This window comes from Mesoplodon mirus (assembly GCF_964341445.2).
Source record: "Mesoplodon mirus genome assembly, chromosome: 8".
In the NCBI taxonomy this organism is placed as follows: Eukaryota; Metazoa; Chordata; class Mammalia; order Artiodactyla; family Ziphiidae; genus Mesoplodon; species Mesoplodon mirus.
Window position 1 is genome coordinate 55316516 of NC_138984.1, and position 23509 is coordinate 55340024.

A 23509-nucleotide genomic window follows, 5' to 3' on the forward strand; every position below is an offset into this window, starting at 1 on the left:
GCAGCCATCCCAGAACACGTGCACATCCAGCTTGCTTTTCATCTGGTCATTGGTCCAGTTCCCAAATTTTGAGAAATGTTTGTTTGTTTTTGTTCTAGTGTTGGTACCTGTCCCCCAGATAGCCATCAAGAATTCTGGGTTGGAATTGCCAACAAATTCACTCTTCTTTAGACTAGCATGACCTTGCTGCTGGTACCTCCACAATCCACAACCAGTAAGTCCATTCCTTGCTTTGAAGAGTGAGATGTCCAATAAGGGTGTGTGTCTTAGAAAGAAAACAGAAGGGATGCCACAAAGTTTCAAAGTGACCTACAGTTTTATTTATGAGGTAGTATTTAGCCCATGATTATGGCCAGGGTGCTTTTGGAAATATGTATTGTGGGCTGCATGTTGGCATCAACCAAAAACACTGGCACAACTGGCACCCACAGAATGAACACAACACAGGAGTGATGTGCCATTTGCTGTGCCCTGTCTCAGCCTTGCCAGTGCTGGTCCTGTCTAAAGGTCATCATACTGAGGAAGTTTCTGAACTTCCTTTGGTGGCTGAAGATCAAGCTGAAGGCTACCAGAAGACCAAGGAGGTTATCTTGCTTCTTAAGAAGCTTAGGGCCTGGAATGATACCAAAAAGGTCTATGCCTCTCAGCAAATGAGAGCTGGCAAAGCAAAATGAGAAGCTATAATTGTATCCAGCACAGGGGGCCCTGCATTATCAAGGACTTCAGAAATATTCCTACAATCACTCTGCTTAAAATAAGCAAAGTGAACATGTTGAAACTTGCTCCTGGTGGGCATGTGGGACGTTTCTGCATTTGGACTGAAAGTACTTTCCACAAAAGGATGTGATGTGCATGGCACTTGGTGCGAAGTTGCCTCCCTCAAGAATGACTGCAACCTTCCCATGCATAAAATGCTCAATAGAGACCTTAACAGAATCTTGAAAAGCCCAGAGATCCAAAGATCCTTCCAAGAACCACGCAAGAAGATTCATCACAGACTCCTACAGAAGAATCCACTTAAAAACCTGAGAATCGGGCCTCCCTGGTGGCGCAGTGGTTGAGAGTCCGCCTGCCGATGCAGGGGATACGGGTTCGTGCCCCGGTCTGGGAGGATCCCATATGCCGCGGAGCGGCTGGGCCCGTGAGCCATGGCCGCTGAGCCTGTGCGTCCGGAGCCTGTGCTCCGCAACGGGAGAGGCCACAACAGTGAGAGGCCCGCGTACAGCAAAAAAAAAAAAAAAAAAAAAAAAACCTGAGAATCATGTTGAAGCTAAACCCATATGCAAAAACCATGCACTGGAACATCATTCCTCAACAGGCCAAGAATCACAAAGTCCAGGTAGACAAGGCAGCACTAGAAGCCAAATCAGATGAGAAGGGGGTTCTAGGCAAGAAGCCAGTGGTAGTGTAGAAAGAAAAGAAGACTGTTGGTGTTTAAAAGCTTTGGAGGGAAAGAAAAAAAGGCTGTTGCTACCAAGAAACCACCAGCTGAAAAGCCAGCAGAAAAGAAATCCACAGAAGAAGGCTGCTGCATAAACTTAAATTTATTTATTCCATAAAGGTCAAATCATTTTGGACAGCTCATTTTGAATAAAGATCTGATCAAAAAGGCAGTGAGAAACAAACCAAAAAAGACGGGAGGAAAAATTACAAAGACTGTGAAATCAGAAAAAAAAATTATTTACAGATAAACAGCTGTCTCAATAGATAATGCAAAGGAATATACAGACACACTTAAAATTGTAAGTAAGAGAATTTAGTAAGTTAGACAGATAGGAAATCAAAATATTGATGTCATTGGTTCAAGATGGCAACATAGAAAGATCCTGAACTCACCTCCTCTCACAGACACACTGAATCTACAGCTACATATGGAACAATTTCCTCTGAGAAAAACCTAAAAACTAGCTAAACAATGACTACACATCAAGTGAACTACAAAAAAACCCACAATAAAGTGGGTAGGAGAAGCTGAGACACAATCTTGCCATAAAGCCCACCCCTGGAGTAATGAATGACCTCCATCAGGAGCTTCTCCTTGTAGAGTGAAGGGTTTGAGTTCCACATTGGGCACCCCAACTTTTAAGACCTGCACCTGAGATATGAGCCTCCAAACATCTAGCTTTGAAAACCACTGGGGGTCATGACCATGAGACCCACAAGGCAATAGCAATCTGAGAAATGGCTTTTAAAGGGCTCACACACTCGTACTCCCTTGCCCCAGGGAAACAGCTGATCTTGCCCAGACTTTATATGAAAGAAGCTCATTTGCTACTCTTAAAGCATCAGCCTGAGGGGTGGGCATCTAGAAGTCTGCTGGGCTGATGGGATCATCTCTGGGGTCAGGGGCTGGTGGGCACCATCTTCACTTACCATCTTTTTTTCTTTTCTAAAACCCTACCTAGGCTTTTCCCCTCACTCCCTGGAGGGTGGCATCTTTATGCTCCCCTCTCCCTCTTCCTGTCTCCACTCTTTTTTTTTCTTTCCAGCGGCACTATCCTTATGCTCCCCCTCTGCCTCACTCCAACCAGCAGTTACCACCTGCACACCCTCCCTCTGTCACACTCCAGTGTGCCAGTATCTCTCAGAGGGGAAGTTTTACATGTGTCTGGTGCTCTTGGTTTCTTCTGTGGTTCTCTGGTTTTTGTGGGGGCCACCCTGGGCATGTGCCTTGATCACCTGGCTCTGGAGGTCAGGGGGACAGTCCTGTGGGACTGTAACAATTGGACGGATGGCTCTTGGCAGTTTACCACCCCCAGGGCACTGCACAGACAGCAGAATGAAACACACTTCCAATCTTTCTGCTTATCCTGGAGCTTTGGTCTGAGGGTCAGGCTTCTGGTTTGGTACACAACTAGGGGCATGCATAGGGGCTATCAGAAAACAGAGGCCAGTAGAGACAATCTTTGCACTCTCCCTCTGCCTTACTCCAGCTTGCCAGTATTCCCTAGAAAGGAATTTATACCCTTGTCTGGTGCCCCAGTTTTAGTGGCTGCTACCAGGGGACAGCTCTACATCACCTGGCCCTGGTGGCCAGTGGGATTTATGCTCACAGGTCCCATAGGACTATAAGCAACCGACAAATAATTCTTAAAGAGCAACCACTCCTAGGGCTCAGCAAAAGGCAATAGACGCAGGAGCTCAATCTTTCTGTGAAAGAGGCCTATTAGTTTCTCATCATAGCTTCAGCCTGAGGAGCAGAATTCTAATTAAACACATATCTAAGGGCTGAGTATATGCTTTCCAGAGACCTTGGAGGGTCAGCATTATATGTGTGCTCTCCCTCTGTAGTGCTCTTGAGCGCCAGTGTCTCTCAGAGGGGAGCTCTGACACGCATCTGGCACCCCAGTTTCTATGACTGCCACCCAGGGGACACCCCTTGAGCCCCTAGCTCTGGTGGTCAAGTGGCTTGCATTACTGGGTCCCAGGGACTGCAACACCCCTGCAGTTCTTGGCAGGCTACACCCCCAGGGCACTGCACAGATAGCAGACTGAAACACACCCCAAGTCTTTCTATGAAAGCAGCCTATTTGCTTGTTCTGGAGTTTCAGCCTGAGGGCCAGGCTTCAGGTTTGGGCACACACTGAGAGGTCTGTGGAGGTGCTCTCAGGGAATGTAGGCCAATGGATGCTATGTTTGCACTCTCCCTCTGCCTTGCTATAGTTCCCCAGTATCACCCAGATAGGAGTTTATACACCTGCTTGGAGCATGGATTTTTGCAACTGACACCCAGGTGATGACTCCAGATGGCCTGGCTCTGGTGACCAGTAAGTCATACACTTGTGGTCCCACAGGACTATATATATTTGATCATTTTAAAAGCTGCTGCCTTAGGATCTGGCTTGCATCAGCCTGAATCTAGGTGCTGACTGAGATCCTGCCCTGTGGGATACTGACAGGTCCTGGCAAATACTCAACTACTGGAAACTATTAGAAATAAAATAGGCTGCTGGGACAATCATAAAGGTTTGAAAGATAACCAAGAGCTAGGGAAGGGTTGAACAATAAGGTTAATCTCCTACACAAGGCCACTTCCTCAAGGCTGGGAGAGTTACCTGTTTCATGTAATACATAGAAACTACCACGAAGAGTCAAGTAAAATGAAGAAACAAAGGAAATGTTCCAAACAAAATAACAAGATAAAACTCAGAAAGAAACAAAAGAAAAAAATGTAATGAAACATAGATAAGTAATTTACCTGATAAAGAGTTAAAAGTAATGGTCATAAGGATGCTCACTGAACTCAGGAGAAGAATAGATAAATATGGTGAGAACTTCAACAAAGAGACAGAAAATATAAGAAAGTCAAATAGAAGTCACAGAGCTGACGGATATAACTACCAAACTAAAATTACACCAAAAGGGTTCAACAACAGACTAGATGAAGCAGAAGAATCAGTGAACTTGAAGACATGGCATTTGAACTCATCCAATCAGAGCAGAAAAAATAAAAAAGATTAAAAATAAAAGTAAAGATAGCTTAAGAGACTAATGAAAAAATATCAAGCAGACTAACATTCACACTATAGGGATCCCAAAAGGAGAGAGGGAGGGAGGGAGGGAGGGGTGGTGGGAGAGAGAGAGAAAGGGGGAGAGACAGAGAAGGAGAGAGAGCGAGAGAGAGCTGCAAAGGTCCATTTTTATGTTGATTTTTTCAAAAAATACTATAGTACTCCACAATCCATGGTTGAATTCACAGATGTGGAACCATCTATACAAGTGGCTGACTATAAAGTTATATGCAAATTTCTGATTTCATGGGATGTCAACACCACTAACCCCTGCATTGTTCAAGGATCAACTGTATAACATTTGTCAATATTTATTCACCCAGCACAGGAGCACCTAAATATATAAAGCAAAATTTACCAGACCTAAAGAGAGAAACAGACAGCAATACAATAATAGTAAAGGACTTTAATGTGCCACTTACATCAATGGTTAGATCATCCAAACAGAAAATCAATAAGGAAACATTGGCCTTAAATGACAGGTTAGACCAGATGAACTTGACGTATACAGAACATTCCATCCAAAGCACATTCTTTTCAAGTGCACATGGAGCATTCTCCAGGATAGATCATATATTAGGCCACAAGAGAAGTCTTAATGAATTTAAGGAGACTGAAATCATATAAAACATCTGTTCCAACCACAATGGCAAGAAACTAGAGATCAATTACAAGAAGCAAACTGAAAAAATTCACAAATTGTGAAGATTAAATAGCATGCTACTAAACAACCAATGGGTCAAAGTAGAAATCAAAAGAGAAATTAAAAAAATACCTTGAGAGAAATGATAATGGAAATACAACATACCAAAACAGGGAATGCATCAAAAGCAGTTCTAAGAGGGAAGTTTATAGGAAAACATGATTACATCAGTAAACATGAAAAACCTCAAATAATCACCTTAGGGAAACAGAAGAACAAAGACCAAAGTTTGTAGAAGAAAGAAAATAATAAAGATCAGAGCAGAAATAAATAAAATTGAGATTAAAAACATAGAAAAGATCAATGAAACTAAGAGCTGGTTCTTTGAAAAGATAAGCAAAATCAACAAACCTTTGTCCAGACTCATGGAGAAAAAAAGAGGGCCCAAATAAATAAAATCAGAAATGAAACAGATGTTATCACTGATGCCACAGAAATATAAAGGATAAGAGACTACTATGAACAATTATACGTCAATAAATTCAACCATCTAGAAGAAATGGATCAGTTTCTAGTAACATATACAACCCACCAAGACTGATTCACGAAGAAATAGAAAATTTGAACAGACTGATTACTAGTAAGGAGAGTAAATCAGTAAACAAATACCTCCCAACAAAGAAAAGTCCAAGACAAGATGGCTTCACTGGTGAATTTTACCAAGCATTCAAAGAATTAATACCACCTCTTCTCAAAGTCTCCAAAAAATTAGAAGAGAAGGGAACACTTCCTAACTCATTTTATAAGGCCAGCATTACCCTCATATCAAATCAGACAAGGAATTCAAAAGAAAAAAATTACTGTCCAATATCCCTGATTAACATAGATACAAAAATCCTCAACAAAATATTAGCAACCCAAATTCACAGTATGATCAAGTGGGATTTATTCCAGAGATGCAAGGATGATTCAACATCTACAAAATCAATAAATGTAATGCACCACATTAGCAAAATGAAGGATAAAAAAATTATATCATCATCTCAATAGAGGAAGGAAAAGCATTTGTCAAAATTCAATATCCATTTATGCAAAAACTCTCAACAAACTGGGTATCGAGGGAACATAACTCAACATAATAAAGGCCATATATAACAAAGCTACAGCTAGCATGATTTCATTATCAGCAGTGAAAAGCTGAAAGCTTTTCCTTTAAGATCAGGAACAAGACAAGGATGCCCACTCACATCAGTTTTATTCAAAATAATATTGGAATTTCTATCCAAAATAATTAGACAAGAAAAAGAAATAAAAGTCATCCAAATTGGAAAGAGAATTAAAACTTTCATTATTTGTGGATGATATATTATATATATAAAAGCCCTAAACTCTCCACCAAAATAACTGTTAGAACTAACAAAATAATTCAGTAAAGTTACAGGACACAAAATCAATATACAAAAATTAGCTGCATTTCAATACACTAACAAGGAATAATCAGAAAAACAAATTAAGAATCCCATTTACAACTGCATCAAAAAGAATAAAATACCTAGGAATAGCTAGTGGGAAGCAGCCATGTAGCACAGGGAGATCAGCTCAGTGCTTTGTGACCACCTAGAGGGGTGGAATAGGGAGGGTGGGAGGGAGATGCAACAGGGAGGGGATATGGGGATATATGTATATGTATAGCTGATTCACTTTGTTATACAGCAGAAACTAACACAACATTGTAAAGCAATTATACTCCAATAAAGATGTTAAAAAAAATTATGGACAAACATATGTCCCACAAATCAATCACACACAGACACACACAAAAACCTAGGAATAAATTGAATTAAGGAGGTAAAAGACCTGTATACTGAAATCTATAAAACATTAATGAAAGAAATTGAAGAAGACACAAGCAAGTGGAAAGATATTCTGTGCTCATAGATGGGAAAAATTAGTACTGTTAAATTGCCCATACTACTCAAAGCAATCTACAGATTCAATGCAATACATATCAAAATTCCAATGGCATTACCCACAGAAACAGAACAAACAATCTCAAAATTTGTATGGAACCAAAAAAGGCCCTAAAAACCAAAGCGATCTTGATAAAGAAGAACAAAGCTGGAGGCATCATGCTCCCTGATTTCAAACTATATTACCAAGTTATAGTAATCACAACAGTATGATATTGGCATAAAAACATACACATAGATCAATGGGACCAGAAATAAACCCATGCCTATATGGCAAATTAATTTATGACAAAGGAGCCAAGAATATACAATGGGGAAAGTCTCTTCAATAAGTGGGTTGGGAAAACCAGATAGCTACATGCAAAATGATGAAACTGGATCCCTATCTTACACCTTACATAAAAATCAACTCAAAATGGATTAAAGACTTGAATGTAGCCATGGAACTCTAAAACCATGAAACTCCTAGAAGAAAATATAGGCAGTAAGCTCCTTGACATTGGTCTTGCCGATGATTTTTTTTTTTGGATCTCTTATCAAAGCAAAAGAAATAGAAGCAAAAATAAACAAGGGGGACCACATCAAACTAAAAAGCTTCTGAACAACAAAGGAAGCCATCAACAAAGTGTAAAGACAACCTACCAAATGGGGCAAAATATTTGCAAATCATATAACTGATAATGAGCTAATCCAAATACATAAAGAATAGATTTAACTGAATAACAAACAAAAAACAAAATCCAATTAAAAATTAGGCAGAACATCTGAATAGATCTTTTTTCCCAAAGATCACCTACAGATGGCCAACAGGTATGTGAAAAGATACTCAACATCACTAATCATCTAGGAAATGCAAATCAAAACCAGGAGATATCACATACCCACTAGAATAACCATTTTCAATAAAACAATAATAACAAGTGTTTGCAAGGACATGGATAAAAGGGAACACTTGTGCACTGTCAGTGGGAATGTAAATTGATGCAGCCACTATGGAAAACAGTATGGAGGTTCCTCAAAATATTTAAAATAAAACTACCATATTCCAGCAATCCACTACTGGGCATTTATTCAAAGAAAAGGAAGACACTAAGTTGAAAACATCTCTGCACCCCCATGTTCATTGTAGCATTATTTATAATAGCCAAGAAATGGAGACAACCTAGATGTCCATCCATGAATGAATGGGTAAAGAAATTATGGTATACTATGTAATGGAATATTATTTGGTCATAGAAAAGAATAAAATCTTGCCATTTGCAATAACATGGGTGGACCTTGAGGGCATTATGCTAAGTGAAATAAGTCAGACAGAGGACAAATACCAATGATCTCTCTTATATATGGAATCTTAAAAACAAAGTAAAACAAACAAGCTCATAGCTTCTGAGAATAGTTTGGTGGTTGTCAGAGGTAGGGTTTTGGGGGTGTGTAAAATGCATGAAGGAGGTCAAAAGGTAAAAACTTAGAGTTGTAAAATAAATAAGACCTGGGGATGTAATGTACAGCATGGTGACTATAGTTAATAATACATTATTGTATAATTAAAAGTTACTAATAGAGTAAATCTTAAATGTTCCCATCATAAGAAAAAAATTTGTAACTATGTATGGTGGCAGATGTCAAGTAGACTTATTATGGTGATTATCTTGTAATACGTACAAATATCGAATCATTATGTTGTACACCTGAAACCAAAAATATATCGACGTCCACTGCAGTTCCTTATACCAACAAAAATATAGTTAGAAATGCAATTTTTACAATGCCATTTTAAAGAGTAAGCCCCTCCAAAATCCCTAGGAATAAATTCAACAAAGGATATATAAGACCTTTCTGTAGGATAATAGTTTATTTAGAGGCAATAAAGAAAACTCAAATAAATGGGGGTCTGTCTTAGATGTTTTCCATGACTTCTCCAGACCTACTCTCAATTCTTCTCCAATTCTGGAAGACTGAATTTATGGACTGCATAATGGGCTCCCTTGAACTCTGGATTCTGTTAGACATCAGCCAATAAGAGGTAACTGCAGGAGATCAGAGAGCAAATAGAGAGTATTTATTCATCCAACCACCTCCCTGCTGGATTGCAATGGATTGATTACATCCCTCTAGTGAAGGCTACAGCTTCTGTCAAGTGACTCTCTCGTAAGACTAGAGATTCCCCCTCCTGGTTCTGGTTCCCACTCCCTCTGTCTCTTGTCCTTTGCCCCTTCAGACATAAGAGAGATACTTGCTCGTGACTGTTGGTTTCCCTTAATCCTGCTCACTTACTTTAAAATATTTTTATTAAACTCAAATTAATCAACTGAGTAAGATACTTCTTTTCTGCTTAAATTCTGAGGGATCAAGTAATTTGTACAAGTGACCCTAGGAAACGGGACTCTAGTATTGCATTGCTCATATGTTTAAGAAGAACACAAATTACTTTCTTGCTCTAGTAATTGATGACAATGTAATGGATTCACAAATACCCAGATTAACACTTGTGGTAAAGTGTCATGGAATGAAAATAAAATGTAACACATTGAGAGATCATGTATGACTCTTCATTGTTATGATGGCAAAAGTGATTAAAAAGATGCAGGAGAGTGCAAACAAGGAAAAGAAAGAAATCAAAGGCCCTGAATGCCAATTTAGAACTTAGGTGAAAAATTAGAACACCTATATGCCAGCTGGTGAATCCGGACAATTATGGCTGAGACATAAGCCCAAGTCTTGATTATAAGCATGGGACTCTGAGATATGGGGGCAGGGCATTTAAGCAGACAAAAATAATCTTGTGAACTTTAAACCAGGGGTCCCCAACCCCCACCACACAGCAGGAGGTGAGTAGCAGGGGAGCGAGCGAAGCTTCCTCTGCCACTTCCCATTGCTCACATTACCACCTGATCCCCCCAATCCATGGAAAAACTGTCTTCCATGAAACTGGTCCCTGGTGCCAAAAAGGTTGGGGACCGCTGCTTTAAACCATCAAATACCCCTAGGACTCCTTTACCAAACAGACACCTACCTCCTCTCCACATCTTTTTTTTTTTTTTTTTAATGGAACTAGCTTTCTCCCTCCATAGAAACATTTGAAAGTTGTTATCAAAGAAGATGCCAACTCTTCTCAGGACCAATTATCATCACTACTTACTTCCTAGAGGCTCATAGGAGAATTAGATCACAATATCAAGTATAGACCTGGTGAGAAAAATGAAAATATTCATCAAATTTGTTTAGGCAGGAATCTGAGGAGCATTCATGTGAGTAGATTCTAGGGATGTTAGACCAAAAATGCAAAACAATATAAGATTTTATTAACCTGAGTTTATATTGTCACCTCAAATTCATGATTTAATGTGTTACCTTGAGTATCTAGGAGTCATATTAATAGACATCTAGGTTGGCTAATTTAAGCCTGGATTCAATGGTGGATTAAACCTACTCTAGAAGAAGAGAACAAAAGCTCAAGGAGATGGAGATGTCTGAATGGAACTACTTTGAAGCTGCTCAGCCACCCACTAAGTTTATCTTCATGGAAGGCTCAGAAATGCATTAAGAAATACATTGGCGGGCCTCCCTGGTGGCGCAGTGGTTGAGAGTCCGCCTGCCGATGCAGGGGATACGGGTTCGTGCCCCGGTCTGGGAGGATCCCATGTGCCGCGGAGCGGCTGGGCCCGTGAGCCATGGCCGCTGGGCCTGCGCGTCCGGAGCCTGTGATCCGCAACGGGAGAGGCCACAACAGTGAGAGGCCCGCATACCGCAAAAAAAAAAAAAAAAAAAAAAAAAAAAAAAAAAAAAAAAAAAAAAGAAATACATTGGCAAATTGGGAGAGTGATGTCACAAAGATGGTGTCAGAGGTTGTTCCTGACCTCACTTCCCCTTCCAAGAACAACTAAGAACTATTTATGGACACTGAGAATCCTAGCACATGGGGGTGTGGCTGAAGCACATCCTGCACCTCAGAGACAGAGATGGACAGCATTAGAAGGGTAACAATAATGGCTACACACTGACCACCTCACCCTTCCCCCAGGCTGGCACAGCACCAAACCTAGAGGACTCCCCTGAGCCTACAGGTAGTTCCTCTGGTGGGATAAAGAGAACCCGGGGTGGACATCTGGCTCCCCCAGTTGGCTGTTAACTAAACTTATTGTGGTAATCATTTCACAATATATGTAAGTCAAGTCATTTACTGTACACCTTAACCTTGTACAGTGTTATATGTCAATTATATCTCAAAAACACTGAAAGAAAAATTTAAAAAGAAATACATTGACAAAAGAGCACCAGCTTCCAGAACAAGTTCTCTGGTAGCTAACTTCTGCAGGTCAGAGATAATGCTGGAGGATGCTGCAATGGAATTGAGATCCCTGTTTTTAAAGAGAATATAATAAGACTCTACATGGGAAGGGGCAGGTTGTTATACTGAAAAGTCAGCAACAAAACTTTGGCACAATATTCACCAAAATTCACAGGAACAGTGTGATAATCAGAATATTCTGACCCATAGGGGTCTGTGGTGATTGTTAATTGATCACAAGTTCCCTAGAAATAAAATAGATTGAGAAGTCGGACCAAGATGGTGGAGTGGGAGGTCATGGAGCACACCTTTCCCCATAAACTCATCAAAAATACATCTACATGTAGAACAATTCTTACAGAAAACTAACTGGAAACCAGCAGCACTCCTATATAATCGAGATTTCCACATAACCAGGTAGATACAAAAGGGGTATCATGTTGGGACCAGTGACCCTGGGAGGAATATGAAAGGAAAAGAAGGGCAGCAAGGGCAGATCCTCACCCTGGGGAGTCAGCAGGTTGAGCCTCAAACTGGGAGTCCCAGTCCTGGGGTCCCCTGCAGAGGAGACAAGCCCCCTTGGTTGCTGGGAAAACTACAAGGGTAGATAAAAGGGGTGGAGAAGCCTAGATTCCACTTGCAAGGAGTGTGTGGGTGCCATCTAGCAAGTAGACAGGGCAGAAAGAGTTCTGCACTGGCAGCTGTCACCTTGCTGCACTCCCCAGTCCAAGCTGGGTGAACAGCCCTGCTCTACTCACTCCACACCACTGCTTGGTGAGGGATCTGGGGCAGACAGGTCCTGGGAGAAGACTTGATCCAGGGATGCAGAGGAGGCTCAGGGGCCTGGGGTGTGGTCCAGGAGGGCCAGCAGCAGCCAGTGTTGATACCCAATCAGCACCACAGAAGCAACACAAACTTCTGATAGCAGTGCCACCCCTTCAATTCCTGCAGCCATGATGGCCCGAACCCCAGCCCCAGCCTAGCAAATGTGTCAGCCTCACCTACCCTATGCCACAGTCTGGTACTAGATCTGGGACAACCACAACAGGGGAAGGGACACAACCTTGGCCTTCATCAAAGCAGAGCAGTGAACAGCTGCACAGGCAGCATGCTGAACCTTAGTGAGTGCACAACCCTCACTTATTTCAGCACTCCCCTCCTTTGGGGAAAAACATTCACTCTAAGGGAACAGAGCCTGCTCAAACTTGACCCTCAGGGCTTCCTTAAGCCCTCAGGGCTGCCTTAAGCCCTGAACAGGCTTTAGCACTCCAAACCAGGAACAAGGATACCCATTCCTGCTGCTTCTATTTAACATATTTTTGGAAGTCCTAGCCCCAGCAATCAGGCAAGAAAAAGAAATACTGTATCCAAATTGAAAAGGAAGAGGTAAAACAGTCACTCTTTGCAGACGACATGATACTGTGTATAGAGAACACTAAAATCTCTACCTAAAAACTATTAGAATTAATAAATGAATTCAGCAAAGTTACAGCATATAAGATTAACATACAGGGCTTCCCTGGTGGCGCAGTGGTTGAGAGTCCGCCTGCTGACGCAGGGGACACGGGTTCATGCCTTGGTCTGGGAAAATCCCACATGCCGCGGAGAGGCTAGGCCCGTGAGCCATGGCCGCTGAGCCTTCACGTCCAGAGCCTGTGCTCCGCAATGGGAGAGGCCACAATAGTGAGAGGCCTGCGTACCAAAAAAAAAAAAAAGATTAACATACAAAAATCTGTTACATTTCTATACACTAATAATGAACTATAGGAAAGAGAAAGTTTTTAAAAATCCTGTTTAAAATTACATCAAAAAGAATAAAAAAGCCTAGGAATAAACTTAACTAGGGTGGTGAAAGACCTATACTCTGAAAACTATAAAATACTGATGAAGGAAAATGAAGATGATTCAAAGAAATGGAAAGATACCCCATGCTCTTGGATTGGAAAAATCAATATTATTATCAATAAAATGGTCAACCTACCCAAAACAATCTACAGATTTAGTATAATCCCTATCAAAATACCCAGGACATTTTTCACAGAATTAGAACAAATAATCCTGAAATGTATATGGACCCATGAAAGATCCTGGATTGCCAAAGTAATCTGAGAAAAAAGAAAAAAGCTGGAGGTTTAACCCTCCCAGACTTCAGACTATATTACAAAGCTACAGTAATCAAAACAGCATGATATTGGCTAAAAGCAGACACACAGATCAATGGAACAGAAGAGAGCCCAGAAATATACGTGTGCACCTAAGGTCAATTAATTGACACAGGAAGCAAGATTATACAATGGAGAAAAGACAGTCCCTTCAACAAGTGGTTCTGGGAAAGCTAGACAGCCACTTATAAACCAATGAGATTAGAATATTCCCTCCCACCATGTACAAAAATAAACTCAAAATGGATTAAAGACCTAAATGTAAGACCTGAAACCATAAAACTCCTAGAAGAGAACACAGGTGGAACACTCTTTGACATAAATCATAGTAATATTTTCTTGGATCAGTCTCCTAAGACAAAAGAAATAAAAGCAAAAATAAACTAATGAGAACTAATTAAACTTAAAAGCTTTTGTACAGCAAAGGAAACCATCAACAAAATAAAAAGACAACCTACAGAATGAAAGAAAATACTTGCAAACAATGCAACCAACATATACATACAACACAGTATCAAAAAAATAACCCAATCAGAAAATGGGCAGAAGACCTGAATAGACATCTCTCCAGAGAAGACAAGCAGATGACTAACAGGCACACACAAAAAAATGTTCAATGTTGCTATTTATTAGAGAAATGCAAATCAAAACCACAATGAGATATCACCTTACACCTGTCAGAATCAAAGTCTACAAATAACAAATGTTGGAGAGGATGTGGAGAAAAGTGAACCTCATACATTGTTGGTGGGAATGTAAATTGGTGCAGCCACTGTGGAAAAGAGTATGGAGTTTCTTCAAAAAAACTAAAAATAGAACTACCATATGATCCAGCAATTCCACTCCTGGGTGTATATCCTGGAAAAATGAAAACACTAATCCAAAAAGATACATGCACTTCAATGTTCATAGCAGCACTATTTACAATAGCCAAGACACAGAAGCAATTCAAGTGCCCATCAACAAGTTATTGGCTTAAGAAGATGTAGAGATTATATATATATATAAAATCTCCATAAATTATTAGTCATAAAAAAAGAATGAAATATTGCCAATTTCAGCAATGTGTATGGATCTAGAGAATATTATGCTTAGTGAAATAAGTCAGATAAAGATAAATACTATATGATATAATTTATGTGTGGAAACTAAAAAAACAATACAAATGAATGTATATACAAATCAAACAGACTCACAGACACAGAAAACAAACTTGTGGTTACCAAAGGGCGGGGTGGACAAAGTATGGCTATGGGAGTAACAGATACAAACTACTATACATAAAGTAGATTAGCAGCAAGGATTTACTGTACAGCACAGGGGATTATACCCAATATCTTGTAATAACCTATAATGGAATATATTCTGTAAAAATATTGAATCACTCTGCTGTATACCTGGAACTAACAAATATTGTAAATCAACTATACTTCAATTAAAAAATAGATTAAAGTTTATTAAGGCAGTGCTTTACATATATAGGGAGAAAGAATCTATGTCTGGTGGCACAGATATGACTAACTACAGTAGAGAAATGTGGCCTCTTATAAAATGCCCAGACTTCAACTAATTTAAGGGACCTAGAATCCCTTGATAGAAAAGCAGACCTTACAATGTAACCAGAGCAGTATACTAAAACTCATAGATCAAGCCTGACCCAGGGATGCCTGTGGCCATTTCCCACTATTTCTGTGCATTACACAAGTAGAAATGCACAGACCTTCTGGATGTAATTAGGTACTGGCTAGTCACTAATGCTAATCCCTAGGTACTGAAAATATTAATATGTTTCACAAATCACAGAGGGGACTTACAGAGGTCAGGTGATAGGTAGACTGATGACTCCAATCCATCTCAAAAGCTCAAAGACATCCTGTGATGATTTACGCTGTCCAAGAATTAAGACTTGGTATAGATTTAAGAAGTAGAGAACAGTAGTTTTCAAATCTTATCATACACCAGAGTCACCTGGAGGATTTGTTAAAACACAGATTGCTGGGTACCAACTCCAAAGTCTCTGCCTCAGTAGGGCTTTGATGGAGCCCATCAATCTGCATGTCTAAGTTTCTAAGTGATAGCAATGCTTCTAGTCTGGGCATCATATTTTGAGAACCCTACCTATCATAATAGCCCTTGTTCTTTGGTTCAGGTAACCAACTGGTGTTCTAAGTCAGCAGTCCTCAAAAAATGATCTTCTGACCCTCATAATGAGAGCCATTCATTCCCTTTTATCTTGTCTGAACAGTGCAAAAGCCATCATGTTTTCTAATGTACATCAGCACAAACTTAATGAGGCAATGATGTCAATTACAGTGGTCTTCGTGAATGTGGCAGTTTTCAGGAACAAAACACATTCCTTGGCACCTAGTATACAGATATTAACTTGATGATTTCTTCCCTTATTACTATGTGCAAAGTTAGTTAGAAGCTGTTTGTCCTCACATCTTTTGGACAACAGTATGCTAGTATTATCTTGTCACTGAACTATACTAACCCTCCTATTCTCTGTCCATAATATATTCCAAAGGGAGCTTGATTTTCCTGATAGCCAAAAAAATATTATTCTGGCTCCTTATATTGATAACATTTTCCTCTTTGAACCTAATGAGTAAGAACTAACAAATGTGTGCCAGAGGTGGGCACCAAATACCCATGAACATTTAGAGACCTGCCACATTGAGGCTTCTGGACCCACTGATCTGTAATACTCTGGAGAATCTTCTATAAAATATAAAAACAACACCACAAAACAACAGCAACAAAAATCCAACCACCACCACCACCAAAAAAACCCTGCTACACAGTCATCTATCGGTATGGGCAGGAGATTGGTTCCGGGATCCCCACAGATACCGAGATCTGTGGATGCTCAAGTCCCTTATATAAAATGGTGTAGTGCAGTCAGCCCTCCATATCCATGGGTTCCGCACGGTTTCTCACAGAGGATTCTGTGAGAGCAGAGCCCGTGGATAGGATGGCTGACTGTATTTTGCTGGCTCACCAATGAAGAAAGAGACCCAATGGTAGTGGTACTCTAAATTTGGAGATAACTATCATTTATTCCAGCACACTGTTTCAAGGTGTTTACTGTGTTAACTGAAAGCCTCCTGATTTTGAGTGAGGCCTTGAAGCAAAAAGGCTCTGCAGCAAGTACAGAATGCAGTGCATGCTGCCCTGTCATTTGGGACTTGGGACTTGTAGACATACTGTTTTGGGAATATCTGTGCTAGAGAGATGCTGAATAAAACATCTAGCAAACTCCCATAGAAGAACCACAGTGCAGACCCTGAACAGTCTGGAGCTGGGTTATGTCCTGCTGGCCTTCTTTATCTGACAACTATACTCCAGTTGGAAAGCAGCCTCTGCTCTGCTGACTGGGCACTAGGAAAAACTGAATACATGACTACAGGGTACCAAGTATATATGCAATCTAAATCACTTATTATGTACTTGGTGTTGTACATTTACGAATCATAAAATTGGGACATTTTCAGCAGTCATTGCATTGTAAAGTGGAAATTGCACACAATCCAACACTAGCAATCCAGAGTGTGTGGGTAAAATGTACAAAGTGTTTCAGATTTCAGTGCCTACTCCTTCTGTTTCACTGTCTCTTCCTCATCCAACTTACAGCCTCACGGAAAATACTGTAAGACCCGTTAATGGAAAAGGAAAAAAGGAAAGATCTGCATTATTAATTGTACATACACAGTGTTCTGTCCTAGGTGGAAATGGAGAAAAGAGGAAGAGAGTGGTGATGGGGTATCTTCCCAGTGGGTTGGTTTTCCACTTTACATAAGATGGAGATGGCTCATGGTAAAGACTAACACCAATTCCTAGGTGACACTATATGCTCGCTGATAAATTACAGACTTGAAAAAAGTTGACAGTGAGGTCTGAGAGTGAAGTAAGTTGATGTATATCTTGGCACAGAGTATAAAAATGTTCTACATAAATACCCACCAGAGGTTATCCACATCAGACACTCTCAATAATTAGATGCACAACATTCATTCTCGCAGGCACTCTGATGTTTGCTCAATGAGATCATGTGCAATGAGCCCCTGATAGAGGGGTAGAGGCTATACAGAGCTCAGCAGCCTGAAATTTCTCTCACCAAAGCTCAAACTCATTGTGTGCAAAACCTGTTAATAACAGAGACCAACACTGAGATCCAAATGGCACCATTTCCAAGGAAACCAGCTAGGCACTAGATGGTTGATTGCTTCTAATAGACCTCTCATCAGAAGGGGAACAAAGAACTAACTGCTGAACAGGCATCAACTGGAAGACACTGGAACTCACCAGAAAAGATATCCTACATCCAAATACAAAGGAGACGCCACAATGAGATGGAAGGAGGGGCACAATCACAGTAAAATCAAATCCCATAACTAATGGGTGGATGACTCACAAAATGGAGAACACTTATACCACAGAAGTCTACCCACTGGAGTGAAGGTTCTGAGCCCCATGTCAGGCTTCCCAACCTGGGGGTCTGGCAATGGGAGGAGGAATACCCAGAGAATCAGACTTTGAAGGCTAGTGGGATTTGATTACAGGACTTCAACAGGACAGGAGGAAACAGAGACTTCACTCTTGGAGGGCACACACAAATTAGTGTGTGCATCAGGGCCCAGGGGAAGGAGCAGTCACACCATAGGAGACTGAACCAGACCTACCTGCTAGTGTTGGAGGGTCTCCTGCAGAGGCGGGAGGGGGGGGGTGGCTGTGGCTCACCATGAGGACAAGGAAACTGGCAGCAGAAGCTCTGGGAAGTACTCCTTGGCATAAGCCCTCCTAGAGTCCGCCATTAGCCCCACCAAAGAGACAAGGTAGGCTCCAGTGTTGGGTCTCCTCAGGCCAAACAACCAACAGGGAGGGAACCCAGCCACACCCATCAGCAGACAAGTGGATTAAAGTTTTACTGAGCTCAGGCCACCAGAGCAAAACCCAGCTCTAACTATCACCAGTCCCTCCCATCAGGAAGCTAGCACAAGCCTCTTAGATAGCCTCATCCCCCAGAGGGCAGATAGCAGAAAGAAGAAGAATTACAATACTGCAGCCTGGGAACGGAAAACCACATTCAAGAAAGATAGACAAGATGAAAAGGCAAAGGGCTATGTATCAGATAAAGGAACAAGATAAAACCCCAGAAAGACAACTAAATAAAGTGGAGATAGGCAACCTTCCAGAAAAAGAATTCAGAATAATGATAGGGAAGATGATCCAGAACTGCAGAAAGAGAATGGAGGCAAATATCGAGAAGATGCAAGAAATGTTTAACAAAGACCTAGAACAATTAAAGAACAAACACCTAGAAGAATTAAAGAACAAACAAACAGAGATGAACAATACAATAACTGAAAAAAAGAAAAAACTAGAAGGAATCAGTAGCAGAATAACTAAGGCAGAAGAACGGATAAGTGACCTGGAAGACAGAATGGTGGAATTCACTGCCATGGAACAGAATAAAGAAAAAAGAATGAAGAGAAATGAAGACAGCCTAAGAGACCTCTGGGACAACATTAAGTGCAACAACGTTCGCATTATAGGGATCCCAGAAGGAGGAGAGAGAGAGAAAGTACCCGAGAAAATATTTGAAGAGATAATAGTCAAAAATTTCCTTAACATGGGAAAGGAAACAGCTGCCCAGTCCAGGAAGCATAGAGACTCCTAGGCAGGATAAATCCAAGGAGAAATACGCAGAGACACATAGTAATCAAATTGACAAAACATAAAGACAAAGAAAATTTATTGAAAGCAGCAAGGGAAAAATGACAAATAACATACAGGGAACTCCCATAAGGTTAACAGCTGATTTATCAGAAGAAACTCTACAAGCCAGAAGGGAGTGGCACAATATACTTAAAGTGATGAAAGGGAAGAACCTACAACCAAGATCACTCTACCCAGCAAGGATCTCATTCAGATTCAACGGAGAAATCAAAAGCTTTACAGTCAAGCAAAAGCTAAGAGAATTCAGCACCACCAAACCAGCTCTACAACAAATGCTAAAGAAACTTCTCTAAGTGGGAAACACAAGAGAAGAAAAGGACCTAGAAACAGAAACCCAAAACAATTAAGAAAATGGTCATAGGAACATACATATCGATAATTACCTTAAACGTGAATGGATTAAATGCTCCAACCAAAAGACACAGCCTCACTGAATGGATACAAAACCAAGACCCATTTGAATACTGTCTACAAGAGACCCACTTCACACCTAGGGACACATACAGACTGAAAGTGAGGGGATGGAAAAAGATATTCCATGCAAATGGAAATCAAAAGAAAGCTGGAGTAGCAATACTCATATCAGATAAAATAGACTTTAAAATAAAGAATGTTACAAGAGACAAGGAAGGACACTCATAATGATCAAGGGATCAATCCAAGAAGAAGATATAACAATTACAAATATATATGCACCCAACATAGGAACACCTCAATACATAAGGCAACTGCTAACAGCTCTAAAAGAGGAAATCGACAGTAACACAATAATAGTGGGGGAGTTTAACACCTCACTTATACCAATGGACAGATCAACCAAACAGAAAATTAATAAGGAAACACAAGATTTAAATGACACAATAGACCAGATAGATTTAATTGATATTTATTGGACATTCCATCCAAAAACAGCAGATAACACTTTCTTCTCAAGTACACATGGAACATTCTCCAGGATAGATCACATCTTGGGGCACAAACCAAGCCTCAGTAAATATAAGAAAATTGAAATCATATCAAGCATCTTTTCTGACTACAATGCTATGATATTAGAGATAAATTACAGGGACCCTCTTTTTGGTTTCTTTGATCTGGTTGTCTGTCTCTACTAATATCTCATTGGCTCAATTAACGTAGTTTTATTCTAAGTCTTGAAATATGGTAAGTCAGTCCTCCATCTTTATTTTTCTTTTTCAAGATTGCCTTGGTTCTTCTTTCTCTGTATTTATGTATACATTATAAACTTACATATGTATTATGTTTTATAATTATATAATGTATAACATATACACTACAATTATTACATTAATTATATATTAATGTATAATTATATATGATAATTTTATAATTCTTTTATTAAAAATAAACTTTCCAGTTCTAAAAAAGAATTTGAATAGGAATGGGATGGGATAAATATGAATCTATACATCAACTTCAGGAGAAATGGCATCTTAATACTCAGACTTGTAATCTATGACCTTAGTAAATCTATTTATTTAGATCTTTAATTTCTTTTAACAATTTTCAATGTATAGGTCTTATACATAGGTCTTTAAAATTATTAAGTATTTTATGTTTTGGAGAGCTGAAATTATATCACTTTACAATTGTACTTTTTAATTATTTGTTAATAAATTAAGAACATTTTATAGTCTCTTAAAGAGCTTCTAACCTGTTTATAAATTATTATTTCTTTTTCTGTGGTTCACTTCAGATAATTCCAAATGACCTTCTTTGAAGTTAATAATCCTTTTTTTCTTGTGTCCAGCCTACTTTTAAGCCAATCAAATGAATTACTCATTTAAAATATAACATTTTTCAGTTCTAGAATTTACAATTTTTTAGTTTTTTTTTTTCTGCTGAAATTCTTCATCTTTACACCATTTCATCCATCTTTTTCTTATTTTTTAGCCTACTACTTCCTGCATTTGTGTCATCTACGGTCTGCTTCTTTTGACTTTTTATTCTGAGTCACACTATTCTGCTACTTTTCATGTCTTCTAGATTTTTGTGTATACACTGTACTTAGGGTATAAAATAGCAGTAGAGACTCATGTGGATAATAAATTCTTCCAGAAAGGACTTGCTTTGTTCCTTTGTTATGCAGCTAGGTGCTTATAACTTCAATTTAATTAGTAGTTTATGTGATTCGTGTTCTGGTTCTCCATAGTGAGATCAAGCCCTGGCTTCCAGCAGGGCTTTGAAATTTAATCAAAGAGAAATTAAGCAACTTCTCTTTATTTTCCAACCAGCCTGCAATTTTCTAGGAACACTAGAAATTCTTTATGTGGAGAATCAGTAAGCAGCCATGTAAGCCATTTTCTAGTAAAATCTCAGCGAATCTCTTCTCCTTAACATAAGACTATTATAGAACAGTCTTATTTTCCCATCCAGTTGTTTATATACACTTGGCAACAGCACTGGGAAATAAAGAAGGCTGATGGACTTTGCTCATTTCTGAAGGGCTACCATCTTTATAAATTATTTTATTTAGATTTCTTTGTGCCCATAGCTCTCTGATGACTTTAAAAAGTGTGTGTGTGTTTATATATATATATATATATATATATATATATATATAATCTTTATTGGAGTATAATTGTTTTACAGTGGTGTGTTACTTTCTGCTTTATAACAAAGTGAAACAGCTATACATATACATATATCCCCATATCTCCTCCCTCTTGCGTATCCCTCCCACCCTCCCTATCTCAGCCCTCTAGATGGTCACAAAGCACCGAGCTGATCTCCCTGTGCTATGTGGCTGCTTCCCACTAGCTATCTGTTTTACATTTGGTAGTGTATATATGTCCATGCCACTCTCTCACTTCATCCCAGCTTACCCTTCCCCCTCCCCATGTCCTCAAGTCCAGTCTCTACATCTGCATCTTTATTTTTGTCCTGACCCTAGGATTTTTAGAACCTTTTTTTTTAGACTGCATATATATGTGTTAGCATACGGTATTTATTTTTCTCCTTCAGACTTACTTCACTCTGTATGACTCTATGTCCATCTACCTCACTACACTACAAATAACTCAATTTCGTTTCTTTTTATGGCTGAGTAATATCCCAATGTATATATGTGCAACATCTTCTTTATCCATTCATCTGTTGATGGGCACTTAGGTTGCTTCCATGTCCTGGCTATTGTAAACAGAGCTGCAATGAACATTGTGGCACATAACTCTTTTAGAATTATGGTTTTCTCTGGGTATATGCCCAGCAGTGGGATTGCTGGGTTGTATGATAGTTCTATTTTCAGTTTTTTAAGGAACCTCCATAGTGGCTGTATCAATTTACATTCCCACCAATAGTGCAAGTGGGTGCCCTTTCTCCACACCCTCTCCAGCATTTATTGTTTCTAGATTTTTTGATGATGGCCATTCTGACCGGTGTGAGGTGATACCTCATTGTAGTTCTGATTTGCATTTCTCTAATAATTAGTGATGTTGAACATCCTTTCATGTGTTTGTTGGCAATCTGTATATCTTCTTTGGAGAAACATCTATTTAGGTCTTCTGTCCATTTTTGGATTGGGTTTTTTTTTTATATTGAGCTGCATGTATATTTTGGAGATTAATCCTTTGTCAGTTTCTTCATTTGCAAATATTTTCTCCCATTCGGAGGGTTGTCTTTCAGTCTTGTTTATGGTTTCCTTTGCTGTGCAAAAGCTTTTAAATTTCATTAGGTCCCATTTGTTTATTTTTGTTTTTATATCCATTTCTCTAGGAGGTGGGTCAAAAAGGCTCTTGCTGTGATTTATGTCATAGAGTGTTCTGCCTATGTTTTCCTCTAAGAGTTTTATAGTGTCTGGCCTTACATTAGGTCTTTACTCCATTTTGAGTTTATTTTTGTGTATGGTGTTAGGGAGTGTTCTAATTTCATTCTTTTCCATGTAGCTGTCCAGTTTTCCCAGCACCACTTATTGAAGAGGCTGTCTTTTCTCCACTGTATATTCTTGCCTCCTTTATCAATGATAAGGAGACCATATGTGCATGGGTTTATCTCTGGGCTTTCTAATCTGTACCATTGATCTGTATTTCTGTTTTTGTGCCAGTACCATACTGTCCATTACTGTAGCATAAAAAGTATATATTTTTAAAGTCCATCTGTTTTTTCTTAATGTTACAGGGTGATCAATTGATTTTGCGACTATCTATGACTTAACTGATATTAAAACTGCAATGTATATT

The 23509-nt window shown here is 39.5% G+C and overlaps 1 pseudogene across 1 annotated transcript; it reads left to right on the forward strand.

Annotated features, from left to right (window-relative positions):
• Positions 1 to 265: 265 nt before the first annotated feature.
• Positions 266 to 1061, forward strand: LOC309809367 (large ribosomal subunit protein uL4-like; annotated as a pseudogene). Its single transcript has one exon. The product of its transcript is annotated as a large ribosomal subunit protein uL4-like (transcript).
• The last annotated feature ends 22448 nt before the right edge of the window (positions 1062 to 23509 follow it).